This window comes from Sminthopsis crassicaudata, chromosome 5, assembly GCF_048593235.1.
Source record: "Sminthopsis crassicaudata isolate SCR6 chromosome 5, ASM4859323v1, whole genome shotgun sequence".
NCBI classification, from domain to species: Eukaryota; Metazoa; Chordata; class Mammalia; order Dasyuromorphia; family Dasyuridae; genus Sminthopsis; species Sminthopsis crassicaudata.
In genome coordinates, this window is record NC_133621.1 from 283355193 (window position 1) to 283369137 (window position 13945).

Genomic DNA, 13945 nt, shown 5'->3' on the forward strand with positions numbered 1-13945 from the left:
GAGTTTTGAGGACCAACTGTGCTATCCTTTTTATGGCTCACATTTCAGTTAATTTGACCATAAGCAAATTCCTTATTTTTAAAATGTAATCTTCCTTTATTTCTTTTATGATGGATTCATGATGGGTTTCTTAATTTCTACCCACCAACCATGCCCATCAATACAACTTTCTTTCCAGTAAAGTTAAGCAAAACAGATCAACACCTTGACCTTGTTGGCTACCTCGTGCTTCATTCTGGACTACAAGTTCAACACATATGTTATAAGAGGTGGGAGCCATGTCTTATTATCTAAATCCTTAGTTAATCACTGGGTTGATCTGAATCCCAAAATCTTCCAGCATTCTTTTCCTTTATTGCACTACAGTAAAATTTTTTTAAACTCTTAGAGTTATTGCATAAATTTCCTCCTGCTTCTGCCTACTTTATTGCTCATCAATTCATATGTGTCTTCCTGAATTTCTCTGAATTCTTTAGATTGATAATTTCTCATGACATGATAATATTCCATTGCATCCATATCCCTCAGTTTGTCCAGCCATTTCCCAGTTATTGGGCATTGACATTCCTTCTGTTTATTGGCTGCTATCAAAAGTTTTGCTCTAAGGGCTTTTTCCTCTTGTGCCTCATTGGATTGAAAGGTGTATATGCAGTTTAGGGAATTTTCTTTTTTTTTTTTTTTTTTTTTTTTTTTTAATTTTTTATTTTATTTTATAATTATAACATTTTTTGACAGTACATATGCATGGGTAATTTTTTACAACATTATCCCTTGCACTTACTTCTATTCAGATTTTTTCCCTTCCTCCCCCAACCCCCTCCCCCAGATGGCAAGCAGTCTTATATATGTTAAATATATTACAGTATAGTCTAGATACAATATATGTGTGTAGAACCGAATTTTTTGTTGCACAGGAAGAATTGGATTCAGAAGGTAAAAATAACAGTTTACATTCATTTCCCAGTGTTCCTTTTCTGGGTGTAGCTGGTTCTGTCCATCATTAATCAATTGGAATTGGATTAGTTCTTCTCTATGTTGAAGAAATCCACTTCCATCAGCATACATCCTCGTACAGTATCATTGTTGAAGTGTATAATGATCTTCTGGTTCTGCTTGTTTCACTCAGCATCAGTTGATGTAAGTCTCTCCAAGCCTCTCTGTATTTCTCCTGTTGGTCATTTCTTATAGAACAATAATATTCCATAACATTCATATACCATAGTTTACCCAACCATTCTCCAATTGATGGACATCCATTCATCTTCCAGCTTCTAGGCACTGTGAAAAGGGCTGCCACAAACATTTTGGCACATACAGGACCCTTTCCCTTCTCTAGTAGTTCCTTGGGGTATAAGCCCAGTAGTAGTATGGCTGGGTCAAAGGGTATGCACATTTTGATAACTTTTTGGGCATAATTCCAGATTGCTCTCCAGAATGGTTGGATTCTTTCACAACTCCACCAACAATGCATCAGTGTCCCAGTTTTCCCACAGCCCCTCCAACATTCATCGTTATTTGTTCCTGTCATCTTAGCCAATCTGACAGGTGTGTAATGATACCTCAGAGTTGTCTTAATTTGCATTTCTCTGATCAATAGTGATTTGGAACACTCTTTCATATGAGTGGAAATAGTTTTAATTTCATCATCTGAAAATTGTCTGTTCATATCCTTTGACCATTTATCAATTGGAGAATGGCTTGATTTCTTATAAATTAAAGTCAATTCTCTGTATATTTTGGAGAGGAGGCCTTTATCAGAACCTTTAACTGTAAAAATTTTTTCCCAATTTGTTACTTCCCTTCTAATCTTGTTTGCATTAGTTTTGTTTGTGCAGAAACTTTTTAATTTGGTGTAATCAAAATGTTCTATTTTGTGATCAATAATGGTCTCTAGTTCTCCCTTGGACACAAACTCCTTCCTCCTCCACAAGTCTGAGAGGTAAACCATCCCATGTTCCTCCAATTTATTTATGATTTTGTTCTTTATGCCTAAATCTTGGACCCATTTTGATCTAATCTTAGTATGTGGTGTTAAATGTGGGTCCATGCCTAGTTTCTGCCATACTAATTTCCAGTTTTCCCAGCAGTTTTTGTCAAATAATGAATTCTTATCCCAAAATTTGGGATCTTTGGGTTTGTCAAAGATTAGATTGCTATTTTTATTCACTATCTTGTCCTGTGAACCTAACCTATGCCACTGATCAACTAGTCTATTTCTTAGCCAATACCAAATGGTTTTGGTGACTGTTGCTTTATAATATAGCTTTAAATCAGGTACACTTAGACCACCTTCCTCTGACTTTTTTTTCATTAGTTCCCTTGCAATTCTCGACCTTTTATTCTTCCATATGAATTTTGTTGTTATTTTTTCTAGGTCATTAAAATAGTTTCTTGGGAGTCTGATTGGTATAGCATTAAATAAATAGATTAGTTTGGGGAGTATTGTCATCTTTATTATATTCGCTCGGCCTATCCAAGAACATTGAATGTCTTTCCAATTATTTAAATCTGACTTTATTTTTGTGGCAAGTGTTTTGTAATTTTGCTCATATAATTCCTGACTCTCCTTTGGTAGATATATTCCCAAATATTTGATACTATCGACTGTTATTTTGAATGGAATTTCTCTTTGTATCTCTTGCTGTTGGATTGTGTTGGTAATGTATAAAAATCCTGAGGATTTATGTGGATTTATTTTGTATCCTGCGACTTTGCTAAAATTCTGAATTATTTCTAATAGCTTTTTAGCAGAGTCTTTGGGGTTCTCTAAGTATACCATCATGTCATCTGCGAAAAGTGACAATTTGATTTCTTCATTTCCTACTCTAATTCCTTGGATCTCTTTCTCGGCTCTTATTGCCAAGGCTAGAGTTTCTAGTACTATATTGAATAGTAATGGTGATAGTGGGCAACCTTGTTTCACTCCTGATCTTACAGGGAAAGGTTCTAGTTTATCACCATTACATATGATGTTTACTGAAGGTTTTAAATATATGCTCCTTATTATTTTAAGGAATAGTCCATTTATTCCTATACTCTCAAGCGTTTTTAGGAGGAATGGATGTTGGATTTTATCAAATGCCTTTTCTGCATCTATTGAGATGATCATATGGTTTTTATTAATTTGATTATTAATATGGTCAATTATACTAATAGTTTTCCTAATATTAAACCAGCCCTGCATTCCTGGTATAAATCCCACTTGGTCATAGTGTATTATCCTGGGGATGATTTTCTGAAGTCTATTTGCTAATATCTTATTTAAGATTTTAGCATCAATATTCATTAAGGAAATTGGTCTATAGTTTTCTTTCTCAGTTTTTGATCTACCTGGTTTAGGTATCAGTACCATGTCTGTGTCATAGAAGGAATTTGGTAGGACTCCTTCAATCCCTATTTTTTCAAATAGTTTACATAGCATTGGAGTTAATTGTTCTTTAAATGTTTGGTAGAATTCACCTGTAAATCCATCTGGTCCTGGGGACTTTTTCTTAGGAAGTTGGTTAATAGCTTGGTCTATTTCTTTTTCTGAGATGGGACTATTTAGACTACTTACTTCTTCCTCTGTTAATCTGGGCAAGCTATATTTTTGAAGGTATTCTTCCATTTCATTTAAGTTATCGAATTTATCGGCATAAAGTTGAGCAAAGTAGCTCCTAACTATTGTTCTAATTTCCTCTTCGTTAGTGGTGAGTTCACCCTTTTCATTTTCAAGACTATCAATTTGCTTTTTCTCTTTCCTTTTTTTAATCAGGTTTACTAAGGGTTTGTCTATTTTGTTGGTTTTTTCATAAAACCAACTCTTAGTTTTATTAATTAATTCAATAGTTTTTTTACTTTCAATTTTATTAATCTCACCTTTTATTTTTTGAATTTCAAGTTTTGTGCTTGTCTGGGGGTTTTTAATTTGTTCCTTTTCTAGCAATTTTAGTTGTAAACCCAATTCGTTGGCCCTCTCTTTCTCTATTTTATGCAGGTAGGCCTGTAGAGATATAAAACTTCCCCTAATTACTGCTTTGGCTGTATCCCACACATTTTGGTATGATGTCTCATTATTGTCATTTTCTTGGGTGAAGTTATTAATTATGTCTATGATTTGCTGTTTTACCCAATCATTCTTTAGTATAAGATTATTTAGTTTCCAATTATTTTTTGGTCTATTTTCCCCTGGCTTTTTATTAAATGTTATTTTGATTGCATTATGGTCTGAAAAGGATGCATTTACTATTTCTGCCTTACTGCATTTGATTTTGAGGTTTTTATGCCCTAGTATATGATCAATTTTTGTATAGGTTCCATGAACTGCTGAGAAGAAAGTATATTCCTTTCTGTCTCCATTTAGCTTTCGCCAAAGATCTATCATATCAAACTTTTCTAGTATTCTATTTACCTCTTTGACTTCTTTCTTATTTATTTTGTGGTTTGATTTATCTAATTCTGAGAGTGCAAGGTTGAGATCTCCCGCTATTATAGTTTTGCTATCTATTTCCTCTTGCAGCTCTCTTAATTTCTCTTTTAAGAATTTAGATGCTGCACCACTTGGTGCATACATGTTTAATATTGATACTGCTTCACTATTGATGCTTCCCTTTAGCAGGATATAATGCCCTTCCTTATCTCTTTTAATTAGATCAATTTTTGTTTTTGCTTGATCTGAGATTAGGATGGCTACTCCTGCTTTTTTGGTTTTGCCTGAAGCATAATAGATTCTGCTCCACCCTTTTACTTTTAGTTTGAATGTCTCATCCTGTTTCAGGTGTGTTTCCTGTAAACAACATATAGTGGGATTCTGACTTTTAATCCAGTCTGCTAACTGCTTCCTCTTTATGAGGCAGTTTGCCCCATTCACATTTATGGTTAGAAGGACTAATTCTATATTGCTTGCCATCCTATTAACCCCTGCTTATGCTTTTCCCCTTTCCTTCCCTTTTACCCTCCTATCCAGTATTAAACTGGTAAACACCACTTGCTTTTCACAGCCCTCCCTTTTTAGGATCCCTCCCCCACCTTAAAGATCCTCCCCTTATTTTACCCCTTTTCCTCGAAATTACTGTATTCCCTTCCCCTTAGCTTACTCCTTCCCTTTCACTTTTCAATGAAGTGGAAGAAGTTTCACCATAAATCGAATATGTCTATTGATACACGCTATGTTCATCTCCCTCCTTTCTTTCTCTCAGATATAATAGGTTACCTTTGCCTCTTCATGAGATGTAGTACCACCACTTTATACTTTTTTATGATATAATCTCCTTTCTACCTCTAGTTTCTAAGACAAATTGTACATATGTTCTTTACATATTTTTTTGACAGAAGTATAGTTCTCAAGATTTCTTTTTACCTTTTTTAGAAGTCTCTTGAGTTCTGTATTTGAAGATCAAACCTCTTATGTAGGTCTGGTTTTTTCATCAAAAATAGATGGAATTCATTTATTTCGTTAAATGTCCATCTTCTTCCCTGGAAAACGATGCTCATTCTTGCTGGGTATGTTATTCTTGGCTGCATACCAAGTTCCTTAGCCTTTCGGAATATCATGTTCCAGGCCCTGCGTTCTTTTAATGTGGATGCTGCTAGATCCTGTGTTATCCTTATTGTGGATCCTCCATATCTGAATTGTTTTTTTCTAGCAGCTTCCAATATCTTTTCCTTTGTCTGATGGTTCTTGAACTTGGCCACTATATTTCTTGGCGTTTTGATTTTAGGGTCCCTTTCAGTAGGTGATCGATGAATTTCCTCAATGTCTATTTTACCCTCTGTTTCCAAAACGTCTGGGCAGTTCTCTTTGATAATTTCCTCGAAAATGGTGTCCAAGCTCTTTTTTTCCTCCCATTTTTCAGGGAGTCCGATTATTCTCAAATTGTCTCTCCTGGATCTGTTTTCCAGGTCTGTTGTCTTTCTGGTAAGGTACTTGACATTCTTTTCAATTGTTTCATTTCTCTGGTTTTGCTTGACTCCCTCTTGGTTTCTCCTTGAGTCATTCATTTCTACTTGTTCCAGTCTAATTTTCAATGATGTATTTTCTTCACTCACTTTTTTTATATCTCTTTGTAATTGTCCAATTGAGTTTTTATCTTCTATGGAATTTTTTTCCATTTTATCCATTTTATTTTTTAGAGAGCTGATTTCTTTTTCCAGCTCTCTAATCCTGTTTTCCTTGGAGTTGTTTACCTTTTCCAGCTCACTAATCCTGTTTTCCTTGGAGTTGTTTACCTTTTCCAGCTCACTAATCTTGTTTTTCAATGATTTGATTTCTTTATCCATTCTGTCTTTGAATGCATGGGATGACTTCTCCAGGCTCTCTTGCCAAGCTTCCCTTTCCTTTTCCCATTTCTCTTCCAGCTCTCTTGTGAGAGCCTTTTTGATTTCCTCTATGAGGTTCTTTTGTATTGAGGAGCAGCTTATATCCCTCCCAGGGGATACATCTGGGGACATTCTGTTCCTAGTCTCCTCAGTATTTGAAGTCTGCTCCCTCTCCACACAGAAGCTGTCAATGGTTAGAGCCCTTTTGAATTTTTTGTTCATTTTGTCAGAGTAGGAATCAAAGAAAACAAACTGACAAGAGAAACAATTGGTCTGTTTTGCGGGGATAGGGCTGGATGGTATTAATGGGCTTCCTCTACACACTGGGGGCAGGGCAGCAGAGAGCCACTAACAGAAAAGCAATGACTGTACTGAGTCTGCGCTCTGAGGCTCTGAGAACGCACCGAGTCAGTCCAGGTGGGGGTTGGGGGTGGCCGGGCTCTGAGAGACGCTGGCTTTCTGGGGTTTTAATCTTCACCTCAGGTGTTTACACCCTCTCTGCTGCTCCTGGCTTGCTGCCAAGACGGAGCATCCACACTGGGGCAAAAGCCCTTTCGCAGAAACGGCAGAGATCACACCCGTCCCCCTCCGGTCTGAGCTGTGTGAGCTGCCTGTCTTGCTCTGGCTGCCTGCCCTCAGTCTGCGCCCAGTCTGATTGACCCTCCCCCGAGCAAACACAGACCTTTTCTGGCGACTTTCAAGGATGTCTTCTCTTGGTGATAATTTGTGGATTTCTTTCTGGGTCAAGCATTAAGTCAGAGGCTTGTCATGAAGTAAGTTCTGAGAGAAAACGAGGAGCTCAAGCAGCTGTCTGCCTCCACGCCGCCATCTTGGCCCAGGTCCGGGAATTTTCTAGTATAATTCCAAATAAGTTTCCCAAACAGTTGAACCAGTTTACAGGTCCATCAACAGTACAATTACTATGCCTGTCTTTATACTGCCCCTCCATCAGCTAACATTTTTATCTTTTGTAATCTTTGACAATCTAATGGATATAAGATGAAATCCTAGTTATTTTAATAGGGATTTCTCTTATTAATGATTTTTGGAGCCTTATTTCCTAAGATTGTTGATAAATTATATGTCTTCATTTGAAAGCTTCTTGTCTATATTCTTTGATGGCTTATTTCTGAGAAGAATGGCTCCTGTTTTTTTTTCTTTTTCTTTCTTTCTATTTTTATCAATATCTACTCCTTTCTTAAAAATCCACATCTAAATACTTCTTATCCAATTTTTTTCCTGCCTGTCTCACTCAGTTGCTTCAGGAATAAAACCCTCTTTCTCCACTTCCTTTTCTTCCTCTTTCTCTAATTTTCTTCCTCTTTCCTGCTCCATCTCTTTATTCTTCTTTTTGTTCTTTTGTGAACCAAATGAGTCTTCTTTTGCCCAATCTTGAGAAATAGAAGGGTAGTTGTGATGCATTTCTAATAAGGAGAAAGGAATCCCTAAGTTTTAATGAAATTTGGTATAAAGTCCAATTCTATCAACCCTTAAGAATTGAAAATATCCAAAAATCCTTTTTAGAATTTTAAGTTCTCATTTATTATCTTGTCTTCCTCTTATTCAACTTGTTCTTCAAATGCTAGCATTCAAAGATTTAAATTTCTTATTCATTTTATGTTTCCACAAATAAAATATTTTGGCCACATGAATTTGAATATTAGTTTTTTAACTGTGTTAAGTTCCAAGGACCAAAAAGCAGACATGCCTTGCATGCAGCAGGTCCTGAACAACAACAACAATAATAATAATTTACATTTAAATCATGCTTTACAATTCATAAAAAATATTTACAATAACATCAAGAGGCAGTTAAAGTAAATATAATTATTTGTAGGTGAAAAAAAATCAAGGCTAAGAGATTAAGTGACTTGCTTATGATCACATGACACATAAGTGGTGTAGCTAAAACTGAAAACCCAGATCTTATGATGCTAAAACTGTGTTTATGATATTGAATTAAAATAGTTGGCTTTTAACATTTATAAAATAGTATCTTGCTGTGTTTATAGAAGTGACTTTTTCCTCACTTAGATGTATAAATTCTGCCATATTTACTAAATCCAGTTCAAGCCAAGATACATTTGTTTAGGCCCTGTTATGTACATGGTAATGTCCTCAATTCAAGATGGATTAAAAAGAGATAAAACATGATTAGGTAGCTTACAATCTAGGAAGAGAGAAAATGAGATACTTATATCAATTGCTAATCAGGTAGTGTTGTTTATCCTTTGTGCTTGAAGAGGACCAAAATGACATCATGATGTTGGGGTACTCAGATCAGTATTTTGTACGTAGCGTGCACTCAATAAATAGTGTTAAAATTAGATCGCTGGTCAGTAGCAAAGGGCCATTTTAAAAATCTTATATCTTGAAGGATCTGTGAGTTCACTGATGTTAATATTTTTACTGGCGGAGAATACCCACGTATTTTAATTCCATTCCAGGTGAGTCTTGGCTGGAGTCTTCCACAGAGGATCTCTCTAATATGTTGGAGATCTTTAACATTTCATGACTACCAGTATGGCACTTAGTTTTTTTTTTTCTACTCATACATTTTCTTAATATTATTTCATTACATTTGACTCAACACATTGTAATATTCTATACCCAATTATACCCATTATTCATTTCTCCATTGTTTTTTGGGCCATCTTAAAAAATTTGATTTTTGGGGGGAGTAAAATTATGGATATTTTTGATTCTCAGCCACATGACAGCATCAGAGTATTCATCCTTAAATATATAGATTTTATATTATAGTCTTTACAAATATGCCAACATATGTATAAATGTATTATTATCTATATAGACATATATCTATATCTATACCTATGTATGTATGTGTACACACATACATATATGTAAGGGGGAAGAGAGGGGTGGGGAGGAGAGGGGAGAGCAGAGGGAGAGGGAGAGAATTTTGGCGTATGAAAGAGCAGCTTTGATAATTGACAATGATGCAAAATTTTTTAATGAAATTTGCTGCCTCATTCCATTCTGCACTAACTCATTGTTCATTTGAAATAAAATAACTCAACATGTTTCCTATTTAACTGTTTATCATAATCTAGGCAATATATATTCTAATCAAATATTCAATGTTTATTGGCCAATTGCAGTGGAAAAGTAATAACTTAAATAACCTTGATTCAAAATAACTATTAGAAAACTATAATTGATTTAGAAAAATTGATGAGTTTATAATGCATTCCTTCTGGCTTTTTTTCTGCTTCCATTATGAGGCAGTGATGCACTAAACAGGTGAGAGCTTGCTCTTTTTGCATCTCTAGTACAAGGCTTTGTTTTTATGTATTTTGTTTTTCATGACATTTCCATTCCTCAGTTAATATGCTTAATTAAAGGTTGGCTATAGAGACAAACAGAATTGATTCAAATTAATTTTTTAAAGTAGCTCAGACATAAGAAATCCAACACCATATTAACTTTCTCAACATATATTAAGTGTTGCATACTGTTTCCTTTAGTGACTAGACAAAGTATGAGTCAGAGACTGAGAAAATATTGAAAAAACAAAATAAGAAAACAGACACAACAAGGTCCATTTAAAATAAATGTAACTATGTATAAGAAAAAGATCAATGGTCAGCATCCCTGAAGTAATGTTTAATACCTTAAGCTTCTTGGCTTTGGGAAAAGAATTTTATTTGTGGAAACAGAAGCTTTTTAATGTGACTAATTTCAGTCCTGGATCATAAATTTAAAAAGGTTTAACATCCAAAAGCTGTTTTTGTTTCAAAAAGTGGGCCAAGAGTGTACATAATTTTTTTCAAGTTAAGTGGGAACACCTCATCCTATAAAGCTGAGACATTAATGGAAGCTACTGTTTTCTTGTTTTATTCTTTCCATTTGTGGAATGTGTTCATCAATTTGGATTTTTTAATATCATGTAAGGTTGATAGAAAATACTTTTCCTCTGGGTCCAGTATATTACTTAGGTCTTTTGCAAATACTGGAGGAATTTTTAAAAAATCACCTGATAATTTGCTCAGATTGAGATTTCTGTTTTTCTGGTTTTTCCAAAAAGAGACAATTATCTCTTTGGTGTCTGTCAGTTAACCACTCAAAATGTTGTTGAGGAGTCCTTTGTTTTAAAACATACCCACTTAAAGGTCACTAGAGCAGGGGATCTTAACCTTTTTTTATGTCCAGGACCCCTTTGGCAATCTGGTAAAGCATGTGAGCCCTTTCTCAGAATCATGCTTATTTTTTAAGGCATAAGATATAATGCAGAGGATTACAAAGAAAGGCAAAAGTTAATGAAAATAAATTTTTCCCATCCCAGTTCATGGGCATCTATTCATGGGTCCCATATTAAAAAAAACATTATGAGCATAATGTTGACCAGTATTATATTACATGATAATATTATAACCTAATATCATATACTATATAATAACATTGTTTTGTCATATAATATGTGGCTTTGATTTAACTGACAGAAAGCAAAAGTCTGCTGACTCTCTGGAGTATTCCATTTAGATGAAAATGTTTGGATGGTAGTCTTGTATTTTTCAAAATATCACACAAAAGGTCAATGTCACGTGGAGAAAGTTCTTTAAAAAGACATATTGTATTGATATTTGTTGTTTTTATATCACTTATATTTTCCATTACATATATCTATATACGACACTAGAGAGTTATCTCTTGTAACAGAGAAGAAAAAAGAGGAAAATATCATTTTAGCAAGACAAATGATTTGAAAAAGTCTGATGTCCTCTACAGTGTTCCATTCCTGGTTACTATTAAATACCTCTTCTTTGAGGTGAAATTAAGTCATTTTCAATTCATAATTTTCAGTTTTGGTTTTATGATTAAATTTTCTATTTACATTGTTTTAGTTATTGGGAACTTAATTTTATTAGTTCTACTCACTTTGCATCAGTTTGTATAAATCTTCTGATGCTTTTCTGTAGTCAACATATCCGTTGTTTCTTGTGGTATAATAATATTCTATTACATTCCTATGCCATAATGTGTTTCACCATCCCCTAGTCTGTGCTTTATTTCCATTTCAAACAGTGCTGTGTAAATATTTTGGCATAAATGGAACTTTTATTTTTGATCACTCACGTGGGGTAATAGCAGTACAATTTCTGAGACAAAGAGTATATATGCTTGAGTCACTATTCCCATTTGTAGCTAGGGTGGAAGAATTGGCAATGTGGATACTTATGTGAGATTTGTAATTGGCTCTATCTGTAGCAATCAAAGAACATTTCCCAAACAATTTCTACAAAATGTATGAGAGCATGAAATACTTAGATCCTTTAAGAAATAGAATTAATTCATCCTTAAAATTAAACATTTTCTATTTCGTACCATGTCCCTTAAAGACCTTTACTCAGGTCTGGGTGTTCTTAGGATTTTGTGACCTTTGACTTTTTCAACTTTTTTCTAATGTACAAATGGTGCTGATCAGCTTCCTTCCTGGCCACCACTTCCCCTCCTTTCTTTTCTTATCTCCTTTTCCTTCCCTTCCCCCACTTCATCCTTTCCTTGCTTGAGACTAAGTAGTGCTGAAGGATGGGGAGAAGCCTTCCGACCAAGGTGCACTCTGCATTTGTTTTTTCCTGGATGGATTGGTAGACTCACATTCAGGAGGAGCAGTAGTACTTATGCAATCAGAACAATGTCATCTCAGATGGGAACATCTGTAGGTTTCAGCATTTATAAGAACTCCTTTTCCTTTTAGTCTCTTTTTGGACATCCTTCCTGCCAGTGGTGAATATCTCTGGCAAGCATTTGTTTACTATTTTTGTGCTTTGCATGCTATTGAAAATTCAGAGACCCATTCAATAGATCTATCTGTGTGATTATATCTGATTTCGGTGATCTTTAAATATGCATGAAAGACTCCTTGTCAGAAGTGAATCTTCATGTGTGTTTTGTTATATTGAATCAGTGTATATTTTTCAAAATAATCTACAGACCAGTACCATGAGAGCTTTCCCCTCTTATCTTTTTTGTGAGGCTTTATCGGCATCTTTAAAATAAATCCTGGTGATCATATAGTCTCCAGATAGATTCCTTCCTTGTGGGTGTGGTCCTGCCCAGATACTTTTCCAGCTTGCGTCTTATTTAGAATCCATGAATCTTCTGATAACTCATTGGCTTTTGAAGTATTTGAGGATTTTCCTCTACTGTGATGTAACTAATGAATGATTTGATACATGTAGAAAGCTGATTGAAGAATGAATCTCACATCACCAACTAAGCTTTTCATGTTAGGACATAGTTATTTTTTTGGAGAAAATATTTACCATTCTTCATATCCAGCATCTTCCAATTTTCTTCTTTAAAGCAGGTGCAGGGGCAGCTAGGTGGTCCAGTGGTTAGAGCACCATCCTTGAAGTCAGGAGGACCTGAGTTCAAATCTAGCCTCAGACTCTTAACACTTTCTAGCTATGTGAGCCTGGGCAAGTCACTTAACCCCAATTTCCTCAGGAAAAAAAGCAGGTGTATATCTGAAGGCTCTGTAAGCCTTTGACCTCTTTCAGTTCTTAAGCATAACCTCTCCTTTCCTAAAAGTTTTGGAAAACTGACTTGGTCCCAGCAGTTGAGTGAAAACAAATATATTGTTTTTCTCACCTCATTTTTGTCTGCTTGACAAAGGTGAGTAGGAATGCACCCAGTCCTTGAAAGAGATTTCTGTTTACTTGCTGCTACAAAGTCAGGAAGAAATCATTGAAGCCTTAAAAATCACCTAGTCCAGCTCTCCCATTTTATAGATTTGGAAAACTGAGGTTCAGAAAAGTGGATACTTACTAGGGTCACATCAGGAGTAAGTGATAGAACCATCAGGATATTGATTCTAAGTCCATTATTTTTTCTCCTCCCCCACAGATGCACCTCCTAGAACATAAGGGAATGCTTTGCAAATGCTGAAGGCCAGGACAGGCTTAACAAGGAACTGCTGGGTCTCTGAAATTTTAGGTTTCTGAAAATGGAAAAAATCATAATTAGAATACATTCTTCATACTATGATTTTATAGAATGAATTTACTGTTTTGTAAAGATTATAATCATGAGGCTGTATTCAAAGATACAGATTATTTATCACTTAAGACATCATAAGATTCACAGATTGAGAACTACAAGGGACCTCAGAGTCCAAGTCCAATCCATAATTTTACAGATTAGGCAATTGAGGCTCAGGAGTGACTTGATCAGGGTCATACAGGTAGCAGGATTAGAACCAGGCCTTCAGATTAAAAAAAAGCCAATATTCTTTCTACTGTAACATGGAGATGGATTGCTGGCATTTTATTGTTGGATTGGAAACTATTGTATTGCAAAACTCTTGCTAGTGATTTATATGTAAAAATAATTTTTTGAGGAGTTAATCAAATTCTATTCAGAAAACCACTTCAGTTGAGCAAAGGCTTATTTGAATGATAGTTGTATGCTGTGTACCAAAGTACTAAAAAAGTACTAAAAAAAGTACTAAAAAGGCTGCAGAAGTGAATGTCTCATAGTTCCTGTCTTCAGGGAGCCTCTGTTCTAGGAGGAGAATTATTAAATTCTCAAATAACTAGAATATAAAGTAATATTGAAGGATTCAGGAGAGATACAAAGGGTCCTACTAGAAGAGGAGAAAGGGAATAAATATTAAGCACCTTGT

The 13945-nt window shown here is 35.0% G+C and overlaps 1 protein-coding gene across 4 annotated transcripts in view; it reads left to right on the top strand.

Moving 5' to 3' along the window:
* Positions 1 to 13945, top strand: part of CFAP54 (cilia and flagella associated protein 54) — a 279694-nt gene that overhangs the window by 46461 nt on the left and 219288 nt on the right. The gene's annotated exons all lie outside the window — the stretch shown is intronic.